This window comes from Papaver somniferum, unplaced genomic scaffold (genome assembly GCF_003573695.1).
Source record: "Papaver somniferum cultivar HN1 unplaced genomic scaffold, ASM357369v1 unplaced-scaffold_139, whole genome shotgun sequence".
NCBI lineage: Eukaryota > Viridiplantae > Streptophyta > Magnoliopsida > Ranunculales > Papaveraceae > Papaver > Papaver somniferum.
The window spans coordinates 1,604,639-1,613,844 of NW_020623156.1; positions in this window are offsets into that span (position 1 = coordinate 1,604,639).

Sequence of the window (9,206 nt, forward strand, 5' to 3'; positions counted from 1 at the left end):
CACGTATTACAAACGCTTGATTCAGACGCATGTATTACAGACGTCCCACTCAGACGCACGTATTACAACCGTCCCTCTCACACGCACGTATTACAAACGTCCCACATAGACACAGGTATTACAAACGTCCCACTCAGACGCTCCTTCTTTAAACGCCCCAACCAGACGCTTCTTAAATGCACGCTCCACTCAGACGCTTCTTCTATAAACGTCTCACCCAGACGCATAATCCATTAACGCCCGAAACATACGCATAATCCATTAACGCCCGAAACATACGCACTTTATATCTCCGCACGAGTGATACGCACTTTTCATCTCCGTCCCAGTAGACGCACTTTCCATCGCCGTCCCATATCCGGCGTTAGTTATACCTGCGCCTCAATCAAGCGGGCATTATACCTCCGTTTCATTCAAACGCATAATAAAAATCCGCTTCATCAACAGACGTGAGTATAAGTTACGTCTGGCATCGGGCGTTAGTGTAAGTTACGCTTCACCAAATTTGGTGTTATCCCACTGCGCTTGGGTCACCCAAAATACCAAATTTTTTTGGTTTTTAGTCTGGCTTTTGGTATTTGGTCCGTCTCATGACTGTGGTTGCTCTAAAGTAGAACTGGGAAATAGGGGTTCTATCTATGCTTATTTAGATTTAAAGACACTGAACTGTAGAAGAGTCAACTTCAACCAGATGCAACTATGCAAATACTTATCCAACGTATGCTAGGAAAAGTAATTCAAGCACTAGAGCTTATTTGGTCCTTTATAACTGAGCTTGTCCTGATGGATACCTGTGAAGAACTTGAGATGTGACTTGCAGATTTGGTTTTTTAATTGCTGAATTTTAATAACTAATTTGTTTCCGCATGTTGTCTAGGAGGGTCAATTGCCATGAAAACAAGCTATTTGAAGGGCTTTGCAGGAAGGATTTGAAGCTCAAGAATGACCAAGTGAACTTAATTTGGAGATGCATAGTGGGGGTGCATTTCTTTATTCTTCTTTGGTGTGTGCGTGTTTCCCAGTATTATGTTCTGAAATAGAAAGGAATTAGTGCAGCGAAGAAAACGAACAAGGCAAATGATATAATCCAACTGAGGTACTGTTGAAACGAGTGAATCTTCAGGAGAATTGGAAATCCTCTGAAGTTCAGGATTTCTTCTCAAGATGTGTGTTAATATGGAATTTTTCCATCCTGTGGTGTAATATATATATATGTTGACTGAATGCTGCGAATAAGCTGAACCAAGGAACTGTATATACACTGTGTTTTGTTGTGACAATAACAGTGCCATGCCATCTAAGAAAATGAGAATGCTCATTGGCATCTGCTGAAACCCAAACTCCTTTTTTTTGTTTTGAATTTTTGGGCCGACCGAGCGAAGAGAGGGAGGACTTTTATATGACCACTTTTTTTTGTAAATTGTAAGTGATCAATTGACACAAACAGATTGGATTTGGTGTAACCAAATTTTTGGTGGTCGTTTTTTCACTAGACAAAATTGTCCCTCCCTTTTATTCCAATTACTATAACTTCTTATGTATCCTATTTTTTTAAGGGTATAATTGGAAAACAAACTTTAATATAACATATCTAATAATCCGTGCCTTTGAAATTTTATCTCGTTGGAAAGGTTATAAAAAACTTTACGCAACGTGTACAAACAACAAGTTTAGAGTTTTTACGAAAAATTCGAAGGTATTTATGATTTTAGACACAATTTTAGAAAATTAATCCGTTATGCAAACCACCACAAAAGATACATAATACTTTATGTAGCCATATTTTGGTTTATGCATTAACAATTCTCCGTTGCAACTAATAAAATGATGTACTCCCTCTGTTTCAAGAAAAGTGATACTTTCACTTTAGGCACAATTCTCGAAAATTGAATGCATATCCATTACGCAAACCATCACAAAAGATGCATAACACATCATGCAACCATATTTTGGTTTATGGATCGACTAATTTTCCGTTTCTGGAAAATTGATAATTTCACATTCAGTTTCAGGAAAAATGACACATTCACTTCGTTTCAGGAAAAGTGATACTTTCGCTTTCGTTTCAGAAAAGTATTTTAGTGAAAAAGGGCGAAAGTATCACTTTTCTGAAACGAGACGAAAGTATCACTTTTTCTGAAACTAAGCGAAAGTATCATTTTTTTAAAACAAGGCGAAAGTATCATTTTTTCTGAAACGGGACGAAAATAGTCTCAGACAAACCCCATCTTTAGATTCTTTTTCGGTCGGCCCTCCCACCGTGGCAGCGGTTGTACTATTATATTTGACAGCTTTTGATAGAAAGGTATTATTTGAACCCAGAATTTTTTCCTTGTTACTTAGTGTAGATGGGGAAAAACGATTTGCTGGTTTTTAAGGAATTGAGGAGATGACTGTTGTAGTTTTTTTTTCTAGTGATAAGTAAAAGTTCGTTGCTCGGACTTGTAAGATTTAAAAATAAAAATATATACAAAAATATTAACAATGGTGAGAGGAACTAGGACTAATGATTCGGCCAATCTTCATAAAATAGGGCTCAATGAATTATTCTCGACAATAATCGCTCAAAACATAAGTTATATGGACTCTTATTTTGCCAAAGTAGATTCTCAAAAAATTGATTGTAAATGTTAAGCATGGAACATCAAATCACCTAAGCTAAGCATGACCCATCTAATCAAATAACACCCAATTTAATCAAATCATATTTCAATTAATTTTTAATGCAAAAGTCTTAAAAAGAATTAATTAAATTACCCATGTATGAACCTCGGCCTCCTCCGTCGTCCCAGTGTTGGGGTTTAACTCATCACAGTAAAAATGCTCTCAAAATAATTATTTATGGCTCAAAAATGGTTCACAGTGATGAAATAAAGAGAAAATGATGAAAATCGGGTGTTTGCAACGTTTATAATTGTTGCAAACACCGTTACAAAGAACGATACAAGAATATTGCTGTTGTCTGCGTAGGTGACTACGACCCACAGGAACTGGTCGTTGTCACTGTTGAAGAACGACGATTTTCGGCTGTCTGTTCTTCGTGTTCTTCATCTTCATCAATGGCAGCAGCAGCAACAGAGAAAAATGGTGGATTCTTCCTCTGCCGCGCTCTCCTCTCTACTCCCAACTCTCGACCTCCAACTCTCCACACCCTTCCTAATCGACCCAACATGCCTTTTTATACTCGACAGGCATTGAAATATTTCGAGTTAATTCCATATAATTTATCTTCAAAACTGACAGATACGAGAATATTTTCTTTCTCTTCTTTGCGTCTTCTAAGCTGTCTTTCCTTTTTTATCCTGATTTGATAGGGACGAATTTTGTTGAGTAAAGAAGAAAATCTTGTCCCATGCAATACGCATCGAGTCAAATATTCGATGAAATATTTCTTCTTTACTGGAGTTCCCTGTTGAGCTCCGTTTCACTCGATCCAGCCCAATTCAGTTGATCCAATTGATTAAACTAACGCTGTTTTGCTCTACCAAGTCCAGCCCAAATGATTTACATTGTTGAATCTCTTTAAAACTGCCCGAGAGTTCGAATCCAAAATTCATGCAGACGTGAAAGAATTTCCCGCCATTTTGAATTTTCAAATCGTGAAGAAGGGTGTCCCCCTAACCACTGTTGGGTGTCCCCTTAGCAACTGGGGTGGAAACATCCTTTTTGGGGTGTAAATATCCATGGGGTTCCCTTATCCAACCAAGGGGTGCCTTTAGCAATTCTTCTGGGATATTTTCCACACTTTTTCGGGGTTCCTCCGGGACATTTCCGGGGTACTTCCGGCACACTTCTGGGGCGCTTCCGGTATACCGTCAACGGAGCTCCAAACGCCGCATTTTTTAACCAATTTCGCCGCAAAACCTTATTTTTCCAAAAACACCTATAAATAAATAAAACACCATAATAAGTACAAAAACGGGCACTAACAGTATATACAAATGAGATATATTAGACACATAAATGCGTCTATCAAATACCCCCAAACTTATTATTTGCTAGTCCCGAGCAATTCAAAACTACAAAATAAAATCCTAACTCACTTTCGCAGGCATCGTCGATTGCATTTAGCGTATGCAATAAGCCTTTAAACCCCTAGGTGGCCCTAGCGGCCGAGTTATAGTCTCGGGAGGGCTTACCAGAGATATACCCACAAAATCATTACTCCATACCCTAACTATCTACGCAAAATCTTGGAAAGCACTAAAGAACCTCCTTGGTTGGCATACTTATTAATTACAGGAGGAAGTACCCTGACGCGAAATTCCAATTGATGTATACGAGTTTTCACTCAAGCATACTAAAATTCATAAAAGTGACAGAGCTCTACTAAGATAGTTTCACGATGAACATCATACTCGGAGTCAGACTAATCATATGGATAGATTAAGAGATGGATATAGAAAAAATATAGATGGTTTTGATGTTAACTAGGTGAACGATGTTTCTCATATCTGTCTGAAGGCCACTGCCAAAATAAACCTATCCTAAATGACTGAGATAGTCTAACTAATATCAAATCACTGGCATATACAAGGGAACCAATGTTCGATAATCCTAACTCTAGGTCAACACAACTGGAATATACAAGGGTTCCAGTGGTCGACTTTATTGAATTTTATTCCGTTTGGTCAAATGGTCTGGTCTAAAACTTTTTTTTTTTTTTAATATTTTTTTTTCATTCATTTTTTTTTTCAATATTCAGTCACTCTATTTTACCCTAGCAGTGGTAACAACTTGAATCGTGAGCCCCACCTAATCACCTAGAGAAACATAGTTTAAAAATAAAAATAGAAACATAAATGAAAAGGACTCAACGAGATATGGCGAAACTATCATGTTATTTCTAACACCTGAGCTTTGTGCTTTTATGAATAGACTCTTTAGATGTTTCCATCTAGTCAGATTGGTCCCTCAACTCCTAAAACCAAAATGCTTCCATCCACTTAGATTGGTTAGTGCCATCCTAAATAAGCATAAATTTCTAGGCTCTGGAGTTTATTTATTATGCAACTAAAAAGTTTCTCCCATACCCCCAAACTTAAACCTAACATTGTCCTCAATGTTCTAAAGATAAAATTAAAAACATGAACAAGGAGAAAATGTTACCAATGAAGCAAAAGAGATAAGGAAAGATATTACCGTGTCGCATGAATATTGGGTTACCTCCCAAGAAGTGCTAAGTTTAAAGTCTTCATCCAGACTAAGCAACGATTAGTCACCACGTAGAATCATATAGTAGTAGCCGGAATAACTGTGGGTCATCTGGATAAAAAAGTGTTACCCACAAGAAGAGGAAACTGCAACAGACCAAGAAGATACTCAACATACCCTTGCTTAAGACAACTACATCTAGTTGTGGTTCAGGTTCAGGCTCTATAAAAGGGTCTAAATAAAAGGTTTTCATCGGTTGGATTTCCTCAAAGATAAGATCTGGTTCAGGTATTAGAGTCTGGAAAAACTCAACTAAGAACTTACAAGCACATAACAACAACCTGAATAATTGGGGATCCTCTAAGTCAATTAGATTTGACTCACACAGCTGACCACAATGAAAGAGGTGTCCGTCCTTAAGAAAATGTGTCGACCCTAATATCCTAAAGTGATTAGGTTTAGTCTCAAAACTTAATAACCGACACATCTTAAAATCAAAAGTTCCCACAATTGGAAGAAAAGTTTTTTGTGGGAAAACAAAGTCAATCTTGGTATCATAGTATGGGTTAACCACATCAACCAGAGGATGGGTTTCTAACAACTGAGCTTCTTTCTGGACATCATTAGGTTTGGGAAAACGTGTATGAAGATAATCTTGTAAGATGGTTGAGGCACAAATGTCAAGTCCTACAAGAGGGTACTTTCTAAGAGTTAAAGCACACGGAGAATGATAATCACCCCCAAACTTAGAGTTTTCTGTGTCTCTAGAAAGACTAGTCACAACTTCCTTAATTTCTAGGTCATCAGATTCCTGGAAATGGTCAATAGATTCTTCTAAGTTGGGTTCATCCTCACTCATTTCTACGAGTTTATCATCTTCTAAGACTAGTGTTTCTAAGAGCAACCACAGTCATGAAACGGACCAAATACCAAAAGCCAGACTAAAAACCAAACAAATTTGGTATTCTGTGTGTTCAAGCACAATGGTAGAAGACCAAAATTTGGTGAAGCGTAACTCATACCCACGCTTGATGCGGGACGGAACTTATATCCACGTTTCTTGATGAAGCGTGTTTATAATATGCGTCTGAATGAAACGGAGGTATAATGCGCGCTTGATTGAGACGTAGGTATAATTTACGCCGGACAAGGGACGGAGATGGAAAGTGCGTTTGGTGGGACGGAGATAAAAATTGCGTCTGGATGGGACGGAGATATAAAGTGCGTCTGGGTGGGACGGAGATACAAAATGTACCTGGTGAGCTGTGTTTAATTAGTGGGTTTGATTAGTAATTGCTAAAATGTTATTAGGTATAATCATGTAATGCCCCACGGTTCATTGACTAAAGTGTTTAGAACAAATTTCTAAAGTGTTTACAAATTGCTAAAGTGTGGATGCTCATTAAAAGTGTTTACAAATTGCTCATTAAAAGTGTTTACAAATTGCTCATTAAAAGTGTGTGTGGATGCTCATTAAAAGTGTTTACAAATTAAAAGTGTTTACAAATTTCTAAAGTGTTTACAAATTGCTAAAGTGTGCGTTTGACTAAAGTTCATTGACTAAAGTGTTTAGAACAGACGCACATTAAAACAACGTCCCAACTAGGCGCACATTAAAACAGCGCCCCAATCAGGCGCGCATTAAAACAGCGTCCCATTGGGACGTATAATACAATTACGCTCGGTCTGGGGCGTATATATTACATCCGTTTGGTCCGGCGATGTTTATAAATACGCCTCATTCATACGCTCTTAATACATCCGTCCCAATATCATGCGTTCTTTATACATACGCCCGGTATGAAACGCTCACTATACTCCCGTCTGGATTCATACGCTCATAATAACCCCGTCCCACTATAACTGATTTTAGTCTGGGTCGGCGACCAGATTTGGTCTCAAACCCTAATTATCTCGACTAAATATAGTTTTAGTCCGTTCCATTACGGCTGGTTTTGAGACCAAATTTGGGTATAGTCCCCAAATTTGGTCGTGACTGTGGATGCTCTAAATCGCTAGATTCTAAAACAGTATTCTCAGGGTAAACTCTTTCCTCTAAAACATCATCACAATCATATAAAGGATTAATAGAGAAAGTTTCATATAAAGGCTCATCAACTAAGGTTTTAATCATAATTACCTCCTCCGATTAACTGATAGGCACATCAAATAATGGATTATCCAACATACTGCAGGCTAAAGGATCATGAACTACATCGTCTAAAACGGTGGTATCCCTAATCAAATCTTCGTCCTTTTGAATAGGTGAATAATCATAAAAATTATTTGGATTTGAACTAGAAATAATATAATCATTATTAAGTTCAATTGGATTAATAGATTCCTGATCACTATGCCTACATATTTCAGATTCTTCATTACTACTATCCTCATCATCATAATAGTACAAAGATGATTGAACCTTATCTAAATAAGTAGTGTCTTTTATTCTAGCCTCGTCAAATTAGGCAAATATTCACTATTGATATCAAGGGTAGAATTAGAAACCCTATTTTGGAAATTTAGATTATTTCGAGCAGCATTAGCCAACTGTTCATTTTCTGCCTCTAGACATGCCTGAATTTCACTGAGCATAACACTTATACGTTCACCACTCTCGTTTATCATCTCAGAATATCGTGTACACTCTTCTTTTGAACTATTCATTGCAACTAAACGTTTATACGTCCTTTCAATCCGTTGTTAGGTCTCTTCTAGAGATGGAACAGGTTCGGAAATATCATAATCAGGACTAGTTTCCAAAAACGAGTAACCAGTACTACAGTGTTCCTGATTTTCTTGCTCGTAAGACCAATTCACGTGTGGATAGTAACTGGGATCACCATGGTATGAACCATAACCTTGAAAAGGTTGGCGTTCCCAACTACTATTCCCACCATGGTCATAAAACTGATGATGTCCATATTCAAATTCAGGTCGATACTCATTGTATTGGCTTCTATCATACCAGTTCGACATTCTTAATTGCAAGGGAATTCTACACAACCACAAACAAGGCCGACTCGACTCCACCAAAACAAACCTAAAGATTTCTAGCAAACAAAAAGCATGATGGCTTCACTTAGATTGTTTCTAGACTTGCTTCGATCTCTCGAAGGGGAATTCGTTACAATTTAAGCAAACCCCTCTGGAATCAATCCGAGTCAAAGTAAGTTGAATTGAGGCGAGGGAAGCTCAGTGGAGCTTTGATATCCAAGGCCTCACCGCTATCACAAGGCGGAGCAGTCACGCATTCAACTCACAGAAACCATCATGAACTTCGAGGTGTGCTTAAGAAAGTAACCAATATCCTTCGAAATTTTTTCCTGATAAGCGCGATACCCTATCGGTCTCGTTCTAGTCAAGTTTTAAGATTGGGTTCGCGTTAGGTTTCGTTTTCCTAAGGTGGGAAAGAAGGGAGCGGTGATGAAATCCGAACCCTTATCTTGTATTGGCCAGGCCTTTCCCTTTACTAGGAATTTAAAAACAGTCCAAATTCGTTCTCAATCAATGAATCACCTTAAGGAATACAGTAAACCCGCTGACAGGAGATTCGCGAGTGTTTCGATGGACTTACCTCCCGTACCAGACGGGGGATGAACCGTTGAAGTCGACTCGGGCCACGACTCCTATGTCATGTACGAACCCGAGGGGCCGAGACGATATAGTAATCCTCGTCCTTCCCTGCACACAATTTATATAATTTTTTTTTTTAATAATACCCTTCCGTGGGGTTAAAAAAAGAATAAAGTCCAATTGTCCAGAATAAAGTCCAAATAAAAAGTCCAAAAATTACAAAAATTATGAAAAATAAAGCTATTTACAAATTCTAAAAAAAATAAATAAAACTTATATACAAAAAAATAAAAATAAAATAATAATAATAAAAATTAATCCTAAAAAAAATTATGTCTTTTTTTTCTTCTCTTTTAGCTTTTAGCTTTAAGCTTTTTGTTCCCAAGTCCTTAGTATTCCACTTCGAACCTGTAAATCAAAGACACAAAAAGAAACGTAAAAAGGAACAAATAATAGTAAAAAAAAAAAAACTAAAA